At 39.5% G+C, this 22,609-nt stretch overlaps 1 protein-coding gene and 1 pseudogene across 2 annotated transcripts in view; one reads left to right on the top strand and one right to left on the bottom strand.

The window, feature by feature from the left end:
- C1QTNF7 (C1q and TNF related 7) overlaps window positions 1–22,609 on the top strand; it is a 137,325-nt gene that overhangs the window by 5,701 nt on the left and 109,015 nt on the right. The gene's annotated exons all lie outside the window — the stretch shown is intronic.
- LOC112397605 (peroxiredoxin-1 pseudogene) lies at window positions 19,077–19,674 on the bottom strand (annotated as a pseudogene).

Below are 22,609 nucleotides of genomic sequence, written 5' to 3'. Positions count from 1 at the left end.
AGTTTCAGAGAGTAGGAATGAATTCATCTTTAGATTTTCCAGTGCCTTACAATTATAGTAGGTGTGAATCAATCTACAGACACAGGTCTGCAAGAAATTTCATATTTCTCCATTTTATTTAATACAACTTAAGTTTGATTCTAAGAGTTAATGGCAGCAGAAACTTTTACTTTCAGAAATGATCAGGCTCCTACTCCCACAGATACCGATACTGGCAAGGTCTTCCTTCATGTCAGCTATGCCCACTTTTATAAGTTGCCTGTCCTTTTGATGTCTGTGGATTGTGCTTTCCAGCCCTGCTTGGGAACTGTCAGTCACTGTCCAGCCAGGAACCTGGGGTCTGAGCAATCCTAGTCTGAGGTCTGGTCACAAAGAGTGAGCATTTCCACTTCTCACAGATCCACAATATCTGACCCCCAGTCCCTCCAGGTCTGGGGAAATCTCCCATCAAAGGCCCTGCATTCTCCCCTTTCCTACCATATACTCTTGGGCTTGGACTTTCAGAAAAGAAAGGAAAAAGTATTATTTTCAAGAAACTTCTGCTTTCTCCTCTGCCTATACAACCTTGAAACAAGGAAGTACAAAAAGCCAGGCAACATTCTTGGGATAAGTTGGGAGTGGAGAACACACACAAATAAATATTTCCCTAAGTTATTTTGTTGCATACCCAATAGGTATTCAATAATGGTCAGTGGAATGCATGTCCCAATAATTGATGAAATGGCTTCTCCAAAGTTGCTCAGTTTGCCACAAGAGTTTAGTAGAGGCTTTTTATTAAGAACCTACTATGTGCCAGTACTTTACATGTACTTACTACGTGTCCCCATTTTTCAGATGAGAGAGGTGAGTCACTTATCCAATGTCCTATGAGCACTAAGGGATGGAGCAGGTATTTAAAGTTGTTCCCATCTCTAAAACCCATACATTTTCCACCCTGCCACATGGAGTCCTGGAAAGGATTCCTTATTCTCTACCAGAGCTCTGTTCTTACCTAATTCTTCAGTAGACATTTCCAATTAACATTTTTTAAATTTATTTAATTGAAGTAAAGTTGATATACAATGTTGTGTTAATTTCTGCTGCAGAGCAAAGCGATTCAGTTATACATATACATATATATATATACATTTTTCATATTCTTTTCTATTATGGTTTATCACAGGATATCGAGTATAGTTCCCTGTGCTGTATAATAGGACCGTGCTGTTTATCCATCCAATATATAATACGTTGCATCTGCTAATCCCAAACTTCCAACCCATCCCTCCCACCCTCCTCCCCCTTGGCAACCACAAGGCTGTTTTCTATAACATTTGTTTTAAATAGAGATTTTTCCCACCATGAACATAGTGTGATTCTGTTTGACATACTGATAATCTCATGGAATGGCTTTTTACCCCATCTCATCACTCATCTGCAAGGCAGCAGAGAGGGAGACTTCATCCCATTTGAAAGATTAGAGCAAGGTAATGTGACTTGTCAAAGGCCACAGAGCTAGAAGGAAGCTCAAAGTCGAACATGCATTTGTCTGTCTCTGCCTCTAAGTCAAGGGAAAGAAGTTAGTCCTAATCAATCAAAAGATAATTACAAACCAGTATTAAATATTTACACTTTTAGTGCCTTCTTATACTACCAATAACAGAAAACCATAGCTGATGTCATTGCTTTAAAACGCATCCTGCCAGATGTACACTAATGATATTTGAGAGCTGTCATTAAAACTTTAGCTGGTGGCCTTGCCACCTCAAAGCAGCTTATTCTCTTAAACTGGTAAGTGATTGTTTCAGTTTCTTTCTTACATCATTAATTTTTTTAGAAAAGACTTCTTAGGAGTAATTTTGACCCCTGGCCACTCTAAAATCTAATTTAACATCAGTAGAATCTCAGTTTAGGGATTCTTTGAATTACCAACCCATTTTATCACAGGTGTTCATATCAGTTCCTCAGAGCATTAGCATCCCCTCTTTTCTTTCACAGTAAAGACCATATTCCTTGGCATTGTCATGAGGAGCTTTGAAAATCTGTCTCTTACCCACCTTCCTCATTCCCTGCACCCCTACTGCTCCCCTCCATATATCCATATACCCATTGCACCAAATACCACAGACTAGGTGGTTTAAACAACAGAAATTTATTTTCTCACAGTTCTGGAAGCTAGAAGTTTAAGACCAAGGTGTCATAGGTTTGATCCCTTCTGAGGCCTCTCTCCTTGACTTGCAGATGGCTGCCTTCTCACTGTGTCCTCATGTGGTTTCTCCACTGTGCAGAGCATCCCTGGTATCTCTCTGTGTGTCCCAATTTCCTCTTCTTATAAGGACACCAGTCAGATTGGATTAAGAACCATCCTCAGGGCCTCATTTGAACTTCATCACCCCTTTAAAAGTTGGTATCTCCAAACAGTCCCATGGTGAGGTACTTCAACATGTGACTTTTGGGGAAGCCCAATTCAGTCCAGAACAACCCAAAAGCTATGCACAGTAAAGTCTTCACAGTTTCTCATGCATCCCTTTTCTCCATATGACATAGGTCTAAAGAATTGAGTCTATTCCCTTGCCTTTGTATAAATTATGTTGAGCCATATACAACTGCTGACCTTCAACCATTCTATTACCAACAAAAAAATGGCAATTTAATATAATTCCAATATAATTTAGAGACTTAAAAACTCTCATTTCTTGAAAACAATTTATGTGTGGTGTCCTTATAATATTACAGAAATTGTTGGTCATCCTCCTGTTTGTCCTCGAGTCTGAGATAAAATGGTCTCCAAAAAGACTTTGAGAATTTATCCACACTACAGACCCTACCTCTAGCTTCAACACCAGCCATAGCCAAAAGCTCATACTTAATAAAGCAGCCTCTTCCATTAAAATATCACTGGTCACCAGAAAGTTCTTTCTTATGCCAGAATCTGGCTCTTTTTTAATGGTTCTCTCCTGGTCCTTGTTCTGCTTTTATCAGTAGCAAGAAGTCCACCTCTTTCCTCTGGCTTCTTAAATATTTAAAGACCATCACCACCTCCCTTCCTAACTCTCTCTAGGGTATCCCTGGACTTGCAGGGAGGAATTTCCCCAGACACTATGTGGTTCACCAAAAATACTCATGCCTCCTTTGAAATGACATCTATACCTGAACACCGGATACCAGATGAGTTTCACACCTAGTGCTAGCTCCATATCAATTTCCTGGGATGGGTAACAGCTACGCAGAGCCCTGCATTGAGAAAAAATCTGAACCCAATCTAAGGTTAGCAGGAAAGAATGTAGAGCTTGATTAGTGATGCCTTAGGGAGAAGCAGATACTCTCCAGAGCTGCACTAACTACTACTCTGGATACTGTCTGACAGCCTAGGGCACAGGGCAGCTATTACTGTCTGTGATCTAAATACTCTATTTTCCTTAATGCTAAATTTGCATCAGCTTTGCTAGTCAGCCAATCTCATAAAAACAACAACAACTAAGACACTCAGATTATTCTTTAACTTAGTTACAGCAAAGCCTATTTTCATCCGTGCTGTGGTGCTGCTTTTCTTCCTAGTTTACTAAAAAAATGAAGAATCTGGAATCGTGATCTCCTTGTGTGGCAGTTTCAGTCCTAACCCTTCCTGGTTGTGTGATTGTGGGCAAGTTATTTGAATACTATGAACCTCTGTTCATCACTGAAAATGAGAACAATAAGTACTTACTCCAGTGGGCCCATTGGTATCATAAATAAGATATTATGTGAGAAAAATTTGTAAGTCAGAAGGTGAAATACAACTACTAGTTAATGTTAGGAGCCTGATACTTTTGGCTGGCCAGCTAATTTTTTACCTCAGCCTCTTTGTCTTAGGGGATTTCTTCTCACTGGACAAACTGACATCTAGTAGAGGATTAGAAACAAAAGTACAAGCAAGAGGAATGGACACACACTAGATACTCAATGAATGGACTTGCACATGAATGTAAACTGGTCAAGGGAAAGAATTTCGGCCAGGATGAAAGTGTTCCCACCATGTTGTCAAAGCAAAATGATGAGTGAAATCCAGAGTGCCTCTCCCTGGTTGTTTTGATTATTCAAGGCCAAAGATGTTTGGTTTGGGATGATTTGTGCTTTCCATTTGCTTACACAAATCTACATTGCTGACCTAATGCTTTTGCCTGCGAAAGAAAATATACCCATTTCTCTGGCTGTTGTCAGCAACACATTAGCATAGCTCTGCACCATATGCTGCATCGGGGCGACAATCCTAAATCTGCAGGACCAAGCTGCTGTGCATGAATGAATAAGCATGTGGCAGAGACCCAGGAGGCCTGACACCACACGCTCCACCTAACATGGGCAGTCACCACCTGCTCCAGTGGGGGGTGTCCAGGTGCAGTGTGACCCTATGGTGCCAGATCTTCAGATTTTTCAAGAAAACCCACATATCTGGATTTTTATGTGACATGTTCCAATTTTAAAAACACTTGCTGTGTTTCTGACCTATAGAAATGACAATGTCATATGGTTCAACCTAATATAATCTAGAGACATAAAAACTGTTCCCATTTTCCTGCTATGTGGGAAACCACAGGAGCCCTCACTCTTCAAAAAAATTTCTTTTTTTTTTGCACACACACACACACACTATTATTAATAACAATAGCTAACAGAGAGCTCTTCCTACACAGAGGTATACATCTAGATAAACCCTCATTTAAACCTCCCAACACAGCTGTAAGGTTGGTACTATGTTTAATCCTATTTTACAAATGACACCCAAAGCCCCACCATCAGTTTTTAGTGACACATATGTAAGTGAATACATGATCCCCTTGCCAACAGAGCCGGAGTCCTTCTGTCTCTTGAATTTCAGGAAGAGAAGTAAAATGTATTTTACTGCCCATGTGCCCAGAGATGGACAAGTTGGGGTGAACAGTGAGTCTCCTGGCCGCTTCTGCTAACTTTAAATCTCCATACGCCTTGTGTTAGTCCACTAAGGCTGCCATAACAGGATAATAGCACAGGCTGGGGGCTTAAACAACAGAAATTTATTTCCTTGTGGTTCTGGAGGATGGAATTCCAAGATCAAGGTGCCAGCAGGGTTGGTTTCCAGCCAAAACTTTCTTTCTGGCTTGCAGATGGCCAGCTTCTCTCTATGTCTTCACATGTCAGACAAAGAGAGGGAGAGAGAGAGAGAGAGAGAGATCTCGTGTGGTATCTCTTCCTCTTCTTATTTTTTTATTTTATTTTATTTTTTCTAATATCTCTATTGGAGTATAATTGCTTTACCATGGTATGTTAGTTGCTGCTGTATAACAAAGTGAATCAGCAATATGTATACGTATATCCCCATATCTCCTCCCTCTTGCATCTCCCTCCTACCCTTCCTATCCCACCCCTCTAGGTGGACACAAAGCACCGAGCTGATCTCCCTGTGTTATGTGGCTGCTTCCCACTAGCAATTGATTTTACCTTTGGTAGTGCATATATGTCCATGCCACTCTCCCAATTTGTCCCAGCTTACACGTCCCCATCCGCGTGTCCTCAACTCCATTCTCTATGTCTGCATCGTTATTCCCATCCTGCCCCTAGGTTCTTCAGAACCATTTCTTTTTAGATTCCATATATATGTGTTAGCATACAGAATTTGTTTTCCTTTTTCTGACTGATTTAACTCTGTATGATAGACTCTAGGTCCATCCACACCACAAATAACTCAATTTTGGTTCTTTTTATGGCTGAGTAATATTCCACTGTGTATATGTGCCACATCTTCTTTATCCATTCATCTGTCAATAGGCACTTAGGTTGCTTCCATGTACTGCTTATTGTAAATAGAGCTGCAGTAAACATTGTGGTACATGACTCTTTTTCAATTATGGTTTTCTCAGGGTATATGCCCAGTAGAGGGATTGTTGCATCATATGGTAGTTCTATTTTACTTTTTTAAGAACCTCCATACTGTTCTCCAAAGTGGCTGTATCAATTTACATTCCCACCAACAGTGCGAGAGGGTTCCCTTTTCTCCACACCTCTCCAGCATTTATTGTTTGTAGATTTTTTGGTGATGGGCATTCTGACTGGTGTGAGGTGATAACTCATTATAGTTTTGATTTGCATTTCTCTAATGATTAGTGATGTTGAGCATTCTTTCATGTGTTTGTTGCCAATCTGTGTATCTTCTTTGGTGAAATGTCTGTTTAGGTCTTCTGCCCATTTTTTAATTGGGTTGTTTGGTTTTTTGATATTGAGCTGCATGAGTTGCTTGTAAAATTTGGAGATTAATCCTTTGTCAGTTGCTTCATTTGCGAACATTTTCTCCCATTCTGAGGGTTGTCTTTTGGTCTTGTTTATGGTTTCCTTTGCTGTGCAAAAGCTTTTAAGTTGCATTAGGTCCCAATTGTTTATTTTTGTTTATATTTCTATTTCTCTAGGAGGTGGGTCAAAAAGGATCTTGCTGTGATTTATGTCATAGAGTGCTCTGCCTATGTTTTGCCCTAAGAGTTTACACTGTCTGGCCTTACATGTAGGTCTTTAATCCATGTTGAGTTTATTTTTGTGTATGGTGTTACAGTGTGTTCTAATTTCATTCTTTTACTTGTAGCTGTCCAGTTTTCCCAACACCACTTATTGAAGGGGCTGTCTTTTCTCCATTGTATATTCCTGGCTCCTTTATCAAAGATAAGGTGACCATATGTGCATGGGGTTATCTCTGGGCTTTCTATCCTGTTCCACTGATCTATATTTCTGTTTTTGTGCCAGTACCATACTGTCTTGATTACTGTAGCTTTGTACTATAGTCTGAAGTCCAGGAGCCTGATTTCTCCAGCTCCATTTTTCTTTCTCAAGATTGCTTGGACTATTCGGGGTCTTTTGTGTTTCTATACAAATTGTGAAATTTTTTGTTCTAGTGCTGTGAAATATGCCACTGGTGGCTAAAATAGGGATTGAATTGAATCTGTAGATTGCATTGGGTAGTATAATCATTTTCACAATGTTGATTCTTCCAATCCAAGAACATGGTATATCCCTCCATCTGTTTGTATCATCTATAATTTCTTTCATCAGTGTCTTATAGTTTTCTGCATACAGGTCTTTTGTCTCCTTAGGTAGGTTTATTCCTAGGTATTTTATTCTTTTTACTGCAGTGGTATAAGGGAGTGTTTCCTTAATTTCTCTTTCAGATATTTCATCATTTGTGTATAGGAATGCAAGAGATTTCTATGCATTAATGTTGTATCCTGCTACTTTACCAAATTCATTGATTAGCTCTAGTAGTTTTCTGGTAGCATCTTTAGGATTCTCTGTGTATATATTATGTCATCTACAAACAGTGACACTTTTACTTCTTTTCCAATTTGGATTCTTTTTATTTCTTTTTCTTCTCTGATTGCTGTGGCTAAAACTGACAAAACTATGTTGAATAATAGTGGTGATAGTGGGCACCCTTTTCTTGTTCCTGATCTTAGTGGAAATGGTTTCAGTTTTTCACCATTGAGAATGATGTAGGCTGTGGGTTTGTCAAATATGTCCTTTATTACATTGAGGTAAGTTTCCTCTATGCCTACATTCTGGAGGATTTTTATCATAAATCAGTGTTGAATTTTGTCAAAAGCTTTTTCTGCATCTATTGAGATGATCATATGTTTTTTCTCCTTCAGTTTGTTAATATGGTGTATCACATTGATTGATTTGCATATATTGAAGAATCCTTGCATTCCTGGGATAAACCCCACTTGATCATGGTGTATGATCCTTTTAATGTGCTGTTGGATTCTCTTTGCTGGTATTTTGTTGAGGATTTTTGCATCTATGTGCATCAGTGATATTGGCCTGTAGTTTTCTTTTTTTGTGACATCTTTGTCTGGTTTTGGTATCAGGGTGATGTTGGTCTCATAGAATGAGTTTGGGAGTGTTCCTCCCTCTGCTACATTTTGAAAGATTTTGAGAAGGATAAGTGTTAGCTCTTCTCTAAATGTTTGATAGACTTCACCTGTGAAGCCATCTGGTCCTGGGCTTTTGTTTGTTGGAAGATTTTTAATCACTGTCTCAATATCAGTGTTTGTGAATGGACAGTTTATATTTTCTATTTCTTCCATGTTCAGTCCCAGAAGGTTGTGCTTTTCTAAGAATTTGCCCATTTCTTCCAGGTTGTCCATTTTATTGGCATACAGTTGCCTATAGTAATCTATCATGATCCTTTGTAGTTCTGCAGTGTTGGTTGTTACTTCTCCTATTCATTTCTCATTCTATTGATTTGAGTCTACTCCCTTTTTTCTTGATGAGTCTGGCTAATGGTTTATCAAGTTTGTTTATCTTCTGAAAGAACCAACTTTTAGTTTTACTGATCTTTGCTATTGTTTCCTTCATTTTTTTAACATTTATTTCTGATCTGATCTTTATGATTTCCTTCCTTCTGCTAATTTTGGGGTTTTTTGGTTCTTCTTTCTCAAATTGCTTTAGGTGTAAGGTTAGGTTGTTTATTTGAGATGTTTCTTGTTTCTTGAGTTAGCATTGTATTGCTATAAACTTCCCTCTTACAACTGCTTTTGCCACATCCCATAGGTTTCGGATCATCGTGTTTTTATTGTCATTTGTTTCTAGTTATTTTTTGATTTCCTCTTTGATTTCTTCAGTGATCTCTTGGTTATTAAGTAGTGTATTGTTTAGCCTCCATGTGTTTGTATTTTTTACAGTTTTTTTTCCTGTAATTGATATCTAGTCTCAGAGCGCTGTGGTCAGAAAAGATATCTGATACGATTTCAATTTCTTAAATTTCCCAAGGCTTGATTTGTGACCCAAGATAAGATCTATCCTGGAGCATGTTCCATGAGCACTTGAGAAGAAGGTGTATTCTGTTGTGTTTGGATGGAATGTCCTATAAATATCAATTAAGTTCACCTTCTTTAATGTATCATTTAAAGCTTGTGTTTCCTTATTTATTTTCATTTTGGATGATCTGTCCATTGCTGTCAGTGGGGTGTTAAAGTCCCCTACTATGATTGTGTTACTGTCGATTTTGTCTTTTATGGCTGTTAGCATTTGCCTTATGTGTTGAGGTGCTCCTATGTTGGGTGCATAAATATTTACAATTGTTATATCTTCCTCTTGGTTTGATCCCTTGATCATTAGGTAATGTTCTTCTTTGTCTTTTAAGTCTTTATTTTAAAGTCTATTTTGTCTGATATGAGAATTGCACTCCAGCTTTCTTTTGATTTCCATTTGCATGAATATCTTTTTCCATCCCCTCACTTTCAGTCTTTATGTGTCCCTAGGTCTGAAGTGGGTCTCTTGTAGACAGCATATGTACAGGTCTTGTTATTGTGTCCATTAAGCCAGTCTATGACTTTTGGTTGGAACATTTCATCCATTTACATTTAAGGTAATTATCGATATGTACGTTCCTATTACCACTTTCTTAATTGTTATGGGTTTGTAGGTCCTTTTCTTCTCTTGTGTTTCCCACTTAGAGAAGGTCCTTTAGCATTCGTTGTAGAGCTGGTTTGGTAGTGCTGAATTCTCTTAGCTTTTGCTTGTCTGTAAAGGTTTTAATTTCTCCGTTGAATCTGAATAGGATCCTTCCCGGGTAGAGTAATCTTGGTTGTAGGTTTTCCCCTTTCATCACTTTAAATATGTCCTGTCACTCCCTTCTGGCTTGCAGAGTTTCTGCTGAAAGATCAGCTCTTAACCTTATGGGGATTCCCTCTTATGTTATTTCTTGTTTTTCCCTTGCTGCTTTTAATATTTTTTCTTTGTATTTAATTTTGGTAGTTTGATTAATATGTGTCTTGGCATGTTTCTCCTTGGATTTAGCCTGTATGGGACTCTCTGTTCTTCCTGGACTTGATTAACTATTTCCTTTCCCATATTAGGGAAGTTTTCAACCATAATCTCTTCAAATATTTTCTCAGTCCCTTTCTTTTTCTCTTCTTCTTCTGAGACCCCTATAATTCGAATGTTGGTGTGTTTAATGTTGTCCCAGAAGTCTCTGAATCTGTCCTCTCTTCTTTTCATTCTTTTTTCTTTATTCTGTTCTGCAACAGTTATTTCCACTATTTTATTTTCCAGGTCATTTATCCGTTCTTCTCCCTCAGTTATTCTGCTCTTGGTTCCTTCTAGAGAATTTTTAATTTCTTTTATTGTGTTGTTCATCATTGTTTGTTTGCTCTTTAGTTCTTCTAGGTCCTTGTTAAACGTTTCTTGTATTTTCTCCTTTTTATTTCCAGGATTTTGGATCATCTTTACTATCATACTCTGAATTCTTTCTCAGGTAGACTGCCTGTTTTCTCTTCATTTGTTTGATCTGGTGGGTTTTCACCTTGCTCCTTCATCTGCTATGTGTTTCTCTGTCTTCTCATTTTGCTTAACTTACAGTGTTTGGGGTCTCCTTTTCACAGGCTTCAGGTTTTAGTTCCCATTGTTTTTTTTGTCTGCACCCAGTGGTTACGGTTGATTCAGTGTGTTGTTTAGGCTTCCTGGTGGAGGGGACTGGTGCCTGTGCTCCTGTAGATGAGGCTGGATCTTGTCTTTCTGGTGAGCAAGGCAGCATCTGGTGTTGTGTTTTTGTGGTGTCTGTGACCTTATTATGATTTTAGACAGCCTCTCTGCTAATGGGTGGGTTTGTGTTTCTTTCTAGCAGGACAGGAACACAATCTCTTCCTCTTCTTATAAGGACACACATCCTGTTGGATCAGGGCTCCACCCTCATGACCTCATTTAACCTTAATTACCTCCTTAAAGGTCCTACCTCCATATATAATCACATTGGGGATTGGGGCTTTGACTTCTGCATTTGGGGGGTGGGGACACAATTACGTCCTTCTCACCCAACCTCTTCTACAGATAATCAGCCTCTCCTCTCTTTTTCTCTTTTCCACCCTTACCCTTAGACTTCTTCCCACCCAGCCCGCGACATTCAGCCATTTCCCTCTTTCTACCCTATTCTTTGTGTCCTTCAGTTCATTATTCTACACAGCTTCTCTTTTCTCACTTTCTGTAAGCTCCTCTTCATGTATTCTCCTCCTCTCTCTTCCTCTACTTTCTCAGCCTTTCTCTTTCATCCCAACCATCACCTTCTCCAAAGTCCTCTCCCCTCTCTTCATTTTCCTCTTGTCCTCTTCTTCACAACAACCCCGAAGTCTAAATTCTATTTTTTGTTTGTTCATCTTTACACCTCATACCCTGTAGCATGTACACTCCAATAACTGGAGTGCCCCAAGCAGTGCCTGGTACATAGTACAAACCTCATAATTGTCAGAATGCCCCTTTTACACAGGATTTGAGGCAAGTTAAAAGAAATGTGCAAAATGAAGCAGTTTAAGTGGAAGTTAAAAAGTCAAAGCCCTGATGCAAAAGGGAAACAAAATATGTGAACCACAAGACCCAATTTGGTTACTGTGATTGAGCGTGAAATTTCACTTCCTGGCAGCCAAATGCAGAGTCCTTTCAGACTTAAAGTGACCCATGTATTCTCTGGTGTGCTGGGGTAAAGTACAGGAGGATAAGAAATTAATTCCTTTCCTCTTGCCCTGCCCCAGGCACCTGTTTTCTCCATATCTCAGCTTTCTTTTCAACATTTCATTAATCTCTCACTGGCTATCCAGTGCTGTATTGTATTAAAAGCTCACTCAAATCCTATTTAGAATATTGTTTTGTGTAGTAAAGAATGCAGATCTTATAATGAAGGCAATTTGTAGTTGAAGGCATTGCTAGGAGGTTGCTAAAGGAAATCCACAGTATTAGTGTCGTGTCAAATCCAGAACTCACAAAGCAGAGCCAGCAATATTTTATTTGTAGACAATCAACTAGAATGTATAAATTATTACTGGCAGATTATTATAATTCTGAATCCCTAGCACAAATAAAAGGAAACCCAGAACATCTTGATAGGAAGTTTTTGTTTTTGTTTTTTTCCTGGAAGTCAGTAGAACAGCAGTTGTATGTGTTTATATTAGTCTCAAGATACTTAATTTGCTGAGCTTAGTATTTCAGAAAAAAAATTGTATGTATTATATTTGTGGGAATCAAAAATAATGGTTTGAGATTTTTATCAAATATGGAGAGTGGTTATGTATGAAAAAAAAAAGGTTACTGAATGTTGGTTCAAGCAACAGCTGTAAAGTTCATGGGAGAAAACTATCAGATAAAGGGAAGAAGGAAGGGAGGGGAGAAGGAAGGAGGAAGGAAATGTTCCTCTGAATTTTTTTCTACTTTCCCCTACAGATACTCAGGTTCCTCATCTTCCCTTACATTGTACTATTTCCTCTTTTCTGTCACTGTCACCTTCCCTCTGAAGCCTGCAGAGAAACCTGTATCTCCACCTCAGACTACTCCCTCTCTGTGAAAACCTAGTCCTTTATTTTCAACACTTTCTCCTGAACATAGAAATGTAACCATCATCACAGATTTTCTGTATTGTTACTGACTCAGCCATTATCCCGAAATATGCCTAAGGCTATCACTGTTATACTAGACTCTGGACACCACATGCCAATAGGGCCATTGTCAAGCTGAAGTAGAGGTAGCTTGTGTGACCAGAGGATGAGAAGTAATAAAACCAAAGCACACAAACAAGGATTGCAAGGTCTTCCCCTGGAGATGGGAAAACTAATGGGAGATGTGAGTATGATTTCAGGTATTTGAATATCTCCCTCAAGTAGGACTTTGGAAGCAATTCTCCAAGATTTGGCATCAATTACTTAGGATTCTAATACAGAGAGGATTTGACCCGAGTTAAAAATCACAGTTTTGTCATTTTTCTAGGCTTGTGTCCTTGGGGAACTAACTCTGCCCACCTCCATTTCTTTGATGTAAAAAATGAGGATAATAATATCCATCTCATTGAGGTTGTTATGAGGATATACCATGGTGTTCAATCAGTCATAGCTAAGATTAATATTCCTGGTACTTCTGTTGAAATGCAATAGAAGAGAAAGCATTAGATACACAGAGTTATTGTTTGGATCATAAAGCATAAGATTTTCTTTCCTTCCTTCCTTTCCTCATTCTTTCCCCATCGTATCCAGCCATACCTTGAACCTGCATTTGGTAAGCTTTCTGATTAACCACAAGTGGCAGATTTCCTTTAGCAACACTATAGCAAAAACTCTAACTATAAATTGCCTTAATGCAACACTTGCCTCCTTTATTACAGAAAAACACACTCTAAGAACAGGATTTGAGGAAGACCCCAAAAGAAATTCAGAAGATGTGAAACAGAGCTTTGCAATATTTTATAAATAAAAGAGAAAGAGAGTCTTAGCTGTGCTTCTCAACCCTAGCTGCACCTTAATCATCAACAAGGGAGCTTTGAAAAAACCTAAAGCCCAGTTTGCACCCCAGACCATTACTTCAGAATCCCTGATGCTGGGATCCAAGCGTAAATAATTTTTAAAGCCCCCCAGGTGATTCTAATATACAGCCAAGGTTGAGAACTGCTGTTCTAGAGAAAGTTACTAGCCAATGGTGTGGAAAGCTGCAGAGTTGACAAGGCTGGATGTGTACACACTGGTGTGAGCACATCGATAATGTTCTAAACTCTAGAGAGACTTTTCAGGAGAGCGGTGGGAACAGAAATCAGGCTTGAAAGGAAGGAATGAGTGGCTAGGAAGAGTCTACAGCAGGCGTAGCTTAATCCTTTAGCAAATATGGTGGAACCCAGAAGGGAAGAGTGAGGAAGACAGCGTGAAGAGTTAGCAAAAGCAAAACAAGTTATTTCTAGAATATGGGAGACCTAAGCATATTTGAACCAAAGCTGAGTCTACCACGTCTTGTACACTTCCAAATTAAATTTGGGGAAATAGTGAAAAAGTGTTTGCACTGATCAAATAGATTTCATCTTGACGATTTCAGATACATCACAGGCTCTTGACCAATTATGCCCTCTGCTTTATGTCTCACCACTCCTTTCATTTTAACTGCCATTTGTTCCATTTTCTGCTGTGTGTCAAATATGTCACTTGATGGCCGCTCTTAATCCTCACAAAATCCTGTAAAGTGGCCGCCTCCCATTTTACAGATGAGGAAACTTTTCAGATGAGGAAATTAGATTCAGAGAGGCCCCGTGGTTTGTCCAGAGTCAATAAGTGACAAAACCAAGATTCAAACTTGAGTCTCTATGACCCCAAAGCCCACAGTCTTTTTACCCTGCTCCCGTGCCTCCAGATAAAGCACAAATTCAATCCTTGGAGAGTTGCGTGCTTCCTTCGAAATCTGCAAAATGACAAAAACTATGCCGTGAAAGGTGGTGTCCTGGCTCCAGGACCTCTGGATGAAATGAATGAAAAAGTGAAAATGTATCAGAGGCTGCAGAAGGGCTTGAGCAAGGTACAAAGCATTTCAGAGAGAGGTGGGCATGAGGTCTGTCATCATTGACACAGATGCCCAGGAAGATAGTGGAGGGGCAGCCAGAATTGAGGTTGCCCACAGCAGACACTAACCTGAAAATTCTCCATGCGCAAGTGCAGCGGGGTTTGGACAGCAATGGTCATTCTCAACATCGTTCCTCTCTGCCATCTGTCCTTGCCTTCCACCTTCCCTGGACTTATCATCCTTGCTGACTTCTGCCTGCCAAATCATCCAACTTGTGCCAGCTCATTTGGCCATCTTCTCTTGCTCAAACTGAATCTCCACGTCCCTTGATTACACCTGAAAACTGATCAGTATCCATTTGCAAGCAATATTTTCCTCCTAGTATGTCCAGGTATATAGGGTCCAGAGGGCTGTTTGATTTCTGGGATATTCACTTAGAAGAGAATGAAATTTAATAAAAAAGTATGAGTTCCAAATAGCTGCATCATCTGTGTCAAAGAGATGATTTCCATTTGAGCTGCCACCTGTAGATATTATTATCAGTTATCCCTTATACTCAGATGGGGGAGTGAGCAAAACATTATTTTTCCTTCCAATCAAAAGGCCTGGAAATTGCTGATGCAATGTCCACATGAAAGAGCCAGAGATATTTTGTGTTGCCTTTTTAAAACATATTTTAATATTATACTTTAAAAAGAAACTGGCCAGCAAGTTCATTCCAGAACAAGTTTTAGACTCTTTGAGAATCAAGTTGGGTAAGAACATAACAGAGGCTGTTTAGTTTGAACAGAAAAATTGCCAACATGCCCATAAAAGGAAGGATAGGCTGAACATTTTCTTTTGGCTCTTATTTTCAGATTTTCTTCAAAAATTAGTCTAATAAAAATTCAAGAGAAGCCATGCAATACACCTATGAAATACAAACACTTCAGGTAGAGCTTGTATCTCAGACCAAAATCAGTCCAGGGAACATGTGGTAATTTGGACAAGATTCCTGTCTGTGATGTCCCAGATTGATTACAAGATTCATCAGAAGGAAAGCTGGGGCATTTGCTAAGTGCCAATTTTGTGTCTGGCATGTGCCTTACACATGCCAGACACCATAATGGATGAACATTATCTCATTCAGTCCTCCCAGTTACCCCTTCAGAATGGTATTAGTCCCATTTACCAAGAAAGAAAAAGAAGTAGAAAATGTGGCAAGGGTATGGATAAGATATGAGTTGAAGCATAGATTGAGACTACTGTTTATCCAAACTGTGTTTGAATCAGTGAATGAATGAAACTTAGAAGGTAACAAAAAAGAAATATATTATATACTGAGTTGATAAGACTTGTATTCATTTCAACACTTGGAAACTGGAAGCCAATGTTTTGTGTGAGTCTAAAGCTTCAGTCAAGGGACATCCCAATATTCGTGGATCTCCATGAAGAAGCACCACCATCTCCTCCTCCTCCACAGCAGTTTTTGTTGTCAGCTAGTTAAGTGAACTTAATCCTCATCACAATGCACTTTCCAACTAAGGAAAATGAGAATAAGAAGTCTTAAACATCAAAAGAGAGAAGTTGGACTGGGTCTTGAAAGGATACAGACCCACACACCCAGTGGAGAACAGAAAAAAGATTTGCAGATGGAGTCCTTGGTGAAGGCCAAGTATCCCTGTTTGATCAGAGAAGAATGTTCCAGAAGGAAAACAGTAAGATGAAAGCTAGATAAGGGTTGGAGAAAGTTCAAGCCATGAAGGACACAGAATACAAGAGAGGTAATTTTGACTTTATTTTCAAGGAACTGGGAATGCATCAAAGGCTTTTGAGTGAGGGAGACAAGAAGGAAACAGAGTTTTAGAAGGATTAAGCTGGCCATGGTTTGGAAGAGGGACTGGAAGTGGGGAGACCAGCTGGGGGACTTCCTCAGAAGAATTCCATGACACTCAAGTCCATGGCTGTCGGGAGGCTGTGCATGCCATTTTGGCTGTGCTGTGTGCTGTTTGGATGAGACAGGCATCTTTAGGTTGTTTGTGCCCTGTCCAATGGGCTCCCATGGAATGGCCTAATTCCTGTGGCCTTTGATGTGGAAATGTCATCCTGACAGTGAGCGAATTCCAGGAACTCTTCCAGCAGAGAACACCTACTAAAGAAGGGGGCCCCCACTACCAGGATGTTGACCTTAGGAAGCAAGGAGATGGTGATGAGAAGCAAGCTGCTTGGGGAAAAAAATGTGCTTGACTCTTAGAGAATTGTTTCCAATGCCCTAGAACACGAATTTAAACTACGGCCTCAAAGCAGGAATGGCAGAACATGAAGGGCTCACTTGAACTTCACACTTAAAGAACAATTTTCCATAAAGACATTGTTGCCTCACCCCACCCCTGCTCTGCACCGCTGGATCCTCGCTTTTATCAGAGCAATCTCCAGAGTCCATTGCATTAGGAACATCCTAACCAGACCTTGCTTTTCGTGGGTAGTGGGTCTGTGCATAATTCAAGAAGATGGTGTAGAAGAGGCTGGAGAAATAAGATTGCATCTCAGCTCACTTAGACATCTGACCTTGGGCAAATTCCTTCAGCTGCAGAATAGTCATAAAAGCATGAGGATGAGATGAAATAATATATATGACAGTATTATATTCAAAGTAAGGGGCTGACTACAGAGGTCAGCATGATCATAAATCAATGCCTCCAGAGCCAGACAGGAAATGCAAATGAATGCAATGGGCTGAGTGAAGACCTGAAAACCAGAGCTTCCATGCTCTGGTACCAGTTTCTCGGACACCCTCTATTTACTTCCCAATGTTTAAATAATAGCAACTAATTCAGATCACCTATAAAACCCCAAACAAAGCAGTGGATCAAATTCAGCTGTCAGTTTGCAGACATGGACTGGCTGCTTGAAAACTGTTACACTCAAACCCCAGTTCTGCCACTTTCTAGCTGTGTGTGTTAGACACGTCTCACACCTTCTGTAAAGCTTATTTTTCTCATCAAAGAAATGTGGATAAGAAGGGCAATGTAGAGAGCAGTGCTGGAGATTAACTGAGATTAGGTGCCCCAGAGCTCAGCAATCTGGAGGTTGGAGCTGGGGGATGGAAGCCCCTTGCTCTGCCAGATATTAACCCTTTAATTACTAGTCTGTAGAGAAATCTGCTGGGTTGGAGATTGGCACAACAGCTTTCACCAAAGTCCTTCATACATTTTTCAGTCTTCTTAATGTTCAGTAAGTGTCAACAGTTATTTTTATTAACTGAAGTATAGCTGATTTACAATGTTGTGTTACTTTCTGGTGTATAGCAGTTATACATTTTTTTTTTCAGATTCTTTTCCAACATAGGTTATCACAAGATATTGAATATAGTTCCCTGTGCTATACAGTAGGTTCTTCTTGTTTATCTATTTTATATATAGTAGTGTGTATATGTTAATCCCAAACTCCTAATTATCCATCCCCCACTTTCCTCTTTTTTTTCTTTTTTTTGGCTAGACAAGACTTTTATTGGGTACAAGATGATCATTTTTGATAAAGAATTATAGTAGAGTTCTTAAATGAAGATAACAAGGCTTAAAGAAGTTTGGTCAAAAGACCAAAGCAGATCCAGACTTGCCACCTGCCTTGGAATATGGGATTATTACCTGTTACCATTTCTCTGCAGTGCTTCAAGATGCTACTACTTGTTACAGGGCTTAAGAAGCAACTATCCCCTAAATAACGGTACCTGCCTCAGAAGGTTATTATGGAGACTGAATAAATACGAAATAGTGCCTGGCATATAATAAGCTATTATTAAAGGCCCCTGGAATCCTATACTGTCGCTCATAGTTCTTGCTTGTCTGAATACTGGAGGACTAGGTAGGCTGGGGTAGCTGTGTCTGGAAGGTGTCTAGAAGGGCACCACATGATATACAGAAGGATTCTCAGTCCTGAATCTGCCCTAGCCTCAAGAGCCCAGGAGGAATCCACCTTTGCCCCACTGACAACCCTCCCTCAGGACAATGATATGAAGACAAGAAAGAACTACCCTTAAATCAAGGACAGAAACCCAGGGAAGCCACGAGGTGCACAGCACTGTGCTTTTGACAGAGAAAGCCCTACCCTATGAACACCAGCGCTTGTGTTTGTCTCCCCCTCCCACTTTTAGTTCCAAAGCTACTGAAGCCTATATCTCTGATCTTTTACAGAACCAGTACCAGGCATTTATCAGAAGAGGCCAAGCTTCAGGTTTTCATACAGCCCTCCCAGCAGTATAAAAGTAAATGTCAGTAATCTCAGTGGGATCTTAACCTGCAACCCAGCCTAGGCATAAATTGCAGTGCCTTGGCCAATACTATAGTAGGTCTTGCTCTTCTCCAGATATGGTGAAATGAAACACCTTGCTTCAGATCCATTCCCTGTATCTCCTTGCATTTCCCCTCAATATAATTTCCTGATTCTGAGGCAGCTCTCACACCTCATTTTCCCCTAAAGAGGGAAAGCAAAGAGTAAATTCCTCTTACACTCAAAGGCTAATGCCCCCCTAAAATGAAGAATCAACAAGGTGTCAGCTCAAGTTTAATAAAGCTACAAAAGACCAAAAGTGATACCCTACAACTATACACATCAGTTTGCCTGCCCCATAATACAGCTCAGGCCATTCCCTCCAGAGGAAGAAAGGCTGGCCTCCCCAACCCCTGCAGGAAAGGCCTGTCCTGTCCCACACTACATCTGGGCTGAGTGTAAGGTCTGTGTTTTAAGCATGACAACAGTACAAAAGACAATAGTTTTGTTTTCATGGCCACCTACTGCAGCCTGGCCCTAAAATGGTCCAGCGCTCACTTTTGCTTAGAGAAATATTCTTTCCTCTTCTGGACATCAGGCTTGATGGTATCACTGCCAGGCTTGCAGCCAGCTGGGCATACTTCCCCATGTTTGTCAGTAAACTAGAAGGCCTGAACTAGTCTCAGTGTCTCATCCATAGAACTGCCAACAGGAAGGTCATTTATGGTAATCTGTTGAAGGATACCTCTTATCATCAATAATAAAAAGGCATGAATGAGATGCCTTCATTAGCCTTTAAGACCCCATAGTCCTGAGCAATGATGTGCTTGGGGTCTGATATCAAGGGAATGTTCATGGGTCCCAGTCCTCCTTGTTTCTTGGGTGTGTTGATCCATGCCATGTGACAGAAGTAAGAATCTACAGAAGCACCAATCACTTGGCAGTTGAGTTTCTTAAATTCTTCTGACCTATCACTGAAAGCAATGATCTCCATGGGGCACACAAAGGTGGAGTCAAGAGGGTAAAGGAAGAACACAACATATTTTCCTTTGTAGTCAGATAGGCTGATATCTTTGAACTGACCATCTGGCATTACAGCAGTTGCTTTAAACGGGGCGCACGTTGCCCAATTTTGGCATTTCCTGAAGACATATTGCTATCAGCAGTTCTCACAAAGCACAGAGGACAGTCAGGAAGGAGACATGCCCCCTTTCCTCTTTGGTAACCATAAAATTGTTTTCTGTGTCTGTGAGTCTGTTTCTGTTTTGTAAATAAGTTCATTTGTATCAGTTTTTTAGATTCCACATATAAGTGATATCATATGATATTTGTCTTTCTCTGTCGGACTTACCTCACTTAGTATGATAATCTCTAGTTCCATCTATGTTGCTGCAAATGGCTTTATTTCATTCTTTTTTATGGCTGTGGTATATATATATATATATATATATATATACACACCACATCTTCCTTATCCATGCATCTGTTGATGGACACTTAGGTTGCTTTCATGTCTTGGCTATTGTAAATAGTGCTGCAATGAACATTGGGGTACATGTATCTTTTCAAATTAGAGTTTTGGTCTTTTCACAACAGTTATTTTTAAGGCTCGTTAAGGTTCACTGCTACTCCCCGTCCAGATTTTCATGTCACTTGAAACTGTGCTCTATGTTAAGGGAGATTAAATAGGAGGAAAACACAGGCCCTAACTATTAGAGGACAGACTATATTTAAATAACTCATCACAGAAAAAGGTAATGTCACTAGACTTGGGCTGTCCCCGACCCCTGACTCGGCTGGGTTTGGCCTCCTCCATCAAGGTCTGGCAGGTGTGATAGTATGGTCTGGCTCACTGAAAAGCTTTAAGCACTCCACTTGGACAGCCAGCTATCCTCTGAATAATCAGGGCTTTGGGATTGGGGTGGGTGACTAGACATTTGAGAGTTAGGTTCTGTGAACAAAAGGACTCCATCAGTGTTTTAAGAACACATATAGTCAATTCTTGCTGTTCACAGCAGCTATGTCCTATTTAAGGTCATTCCAAAGGCTGAATTAGCAAATTCATTTCTCCTAGGGGAAATACAAAGTTAGGTTCCTGGAAGTTTCTGGTCACAGCATTTCAGCAGTTGACCTACACATACCCTTGTGTTACATGTGTTTCTGTTTAAAGACACTTTAATACATATTGTTGATTCATTAGCATTGAATGCAGGCAACAGAAATGTAACTCATGCCTGAATGATGCTTATCTAACACACATATTTCTCCATAAGGCACATCACAGCCTTCTTGTGAACTTAGGAACACTAGACAACACTTCTCCTCTTGGGGACCAATTTAAACAGCAAAATCACCAACAAAAACCAAAAAGTGCAAAAAACATGACAGTACATAGACTGTGAAACGGATACTTGTTTATAGTACGAAAGCTGAAAGAAGAAAGTAAACCATAGCCTTGGTGGACCTCAGCTGGGAACATGTATGTCAGGTGACTCATATTTTTTTAGTTCTGTGCATATCCGCAAATGACCAGGAAAGTACTATGAGTATTGATTTGGGGGTTGCAAATAAATTTCAGCAAGTAGGCAAATTTGCAAATACAGAATTCACAAATAATGAGTATTGACTGTGTCTAAAAGTTATTCACACACTTAACATTTGCATTTAAACTCAGCCTGGTAGGACTCTGGTCAATTTCTATGAACTCAATTTATTTTTAAAATGTGTAAGTATTAACTAGCACAGAGGACATCATGGATGTTGAAAAAGATAAAATGTTGCATTGTAGAATTGTTTTATTTTTCCTTGAAAGGACACAGACAACAACTGGAATTATCCCTGAGACATCTTACCAAGATACTACATCAGCCATTTGCATATTTTAGCATGAAATTTATAAAAAAAAAAAAAACAAAAAACTTCCTCCTATTAAGGCAGACTCTCTTCCTGGGACTTCTACTAATTGATCCTAGACCTGTCCTTGAGAATTACCCAGAACAAGGTCAAGCCTCCTTCCACACGGTGGTCTCTCAAATATCTCAAGATGCTACCAGTTCCCTCTTTCAAGTTGGCAATTTTCCACATTTGAAATCCCCATTCCTCGTAATTACTCTAATTTCACCATCTTTGTTGCTTTCTTGGAACATTGTTTCTAATCTATCAGAAATTAACTTGCCATGTCCTCCTTAGGCTCTAGAATGAAATGAGTAGCCTCAAATTCTGCTGGTTAAGGTATCAATAAACAATTTTACTGAGGAGTACCTTGGCAATATATGTGACACTCTTTAAAATAAGCACATCCTTCCATGTCTTAAAGTTTATATTAAGGAAATTATTATGAACGTGTGCTATAATTTAGTTACAGGGAATTCCCTGGCAGTCCAATGGTTAGGACTCTATGCTTTCATTGCCAACGGCTCAGGTTCAATTCCTGGTCGGGGAAGTAAGATCCCGCAAGCCACATGGCACGGCCAAAATTAAAAACCCACAAAAATAAATAAATAAATAGAATTTAGTTTAGATGTTCATTACAGGGATCTTTATTATCCCAACATGTGGAAACACCCAAGAATAAAACAATATTAAAGAAATTATGGCACATCAATACATCTATTAAAATGACAATGTGAACAAATCTACATTGACTTACATAGGTATTTATAAAATTGTAATAGAAAAGAAAATTATAAAAGAGTGGTTACAATCTGATTACATTTTATTAAAACATCCATCTATAAGAAAGGAAAACATTCCCAAGAGGTTAACAAAACTCTCGAAGTTTAGTTCAAAGTGTTTCCCTTCTTCTTTATCTATTTTTTTCTACAATAAGTTATTACATTCATAATTTAAAAAACACAATTCTGTTCAGTGTTTTAAAAGATTACAATTAAAACAACCCTTTGGTTGTTCCCTATTGTTTTCAGGAAAGAGTCCAAACACCTGGCTTGGGACACAAGACTTCTTATGAGCTTACCTCTTAGGTTCCATCACCTAACTGGCCTCACAAGTAATTTCCACTTTGGTCATAATGAACCATCTGAAATATCCCCCGTTTTTATCCTTGCTTTCCACCTCACACCTTCTGCTT

The sequence above is a fragment of the Neophocaena asiaeorientalis genome, unplaced genomic scaffold (genome assembly GCF_003031525.2).
Source record: "Neophocaena asiaeorientalis asiaeorientalis breed wild unplaced genomic scaffold, Neophocaena_asiaeorientalis_V1.1 scaffold218, whole genome shotgun sequence".
Classification (NCBI taxonomy): domain Eukaryota; kingdom Metazoa; phylum Chordata; class Mammalia; order Artiodactyla; family Phocoenidae; genus Neophocaena; species Neophocaena asiaeorientalis.
Note: the sequence above shows the minus strand (reverse complement) of the source record. Positions and strands in the feature narration are given on the sequence as shown.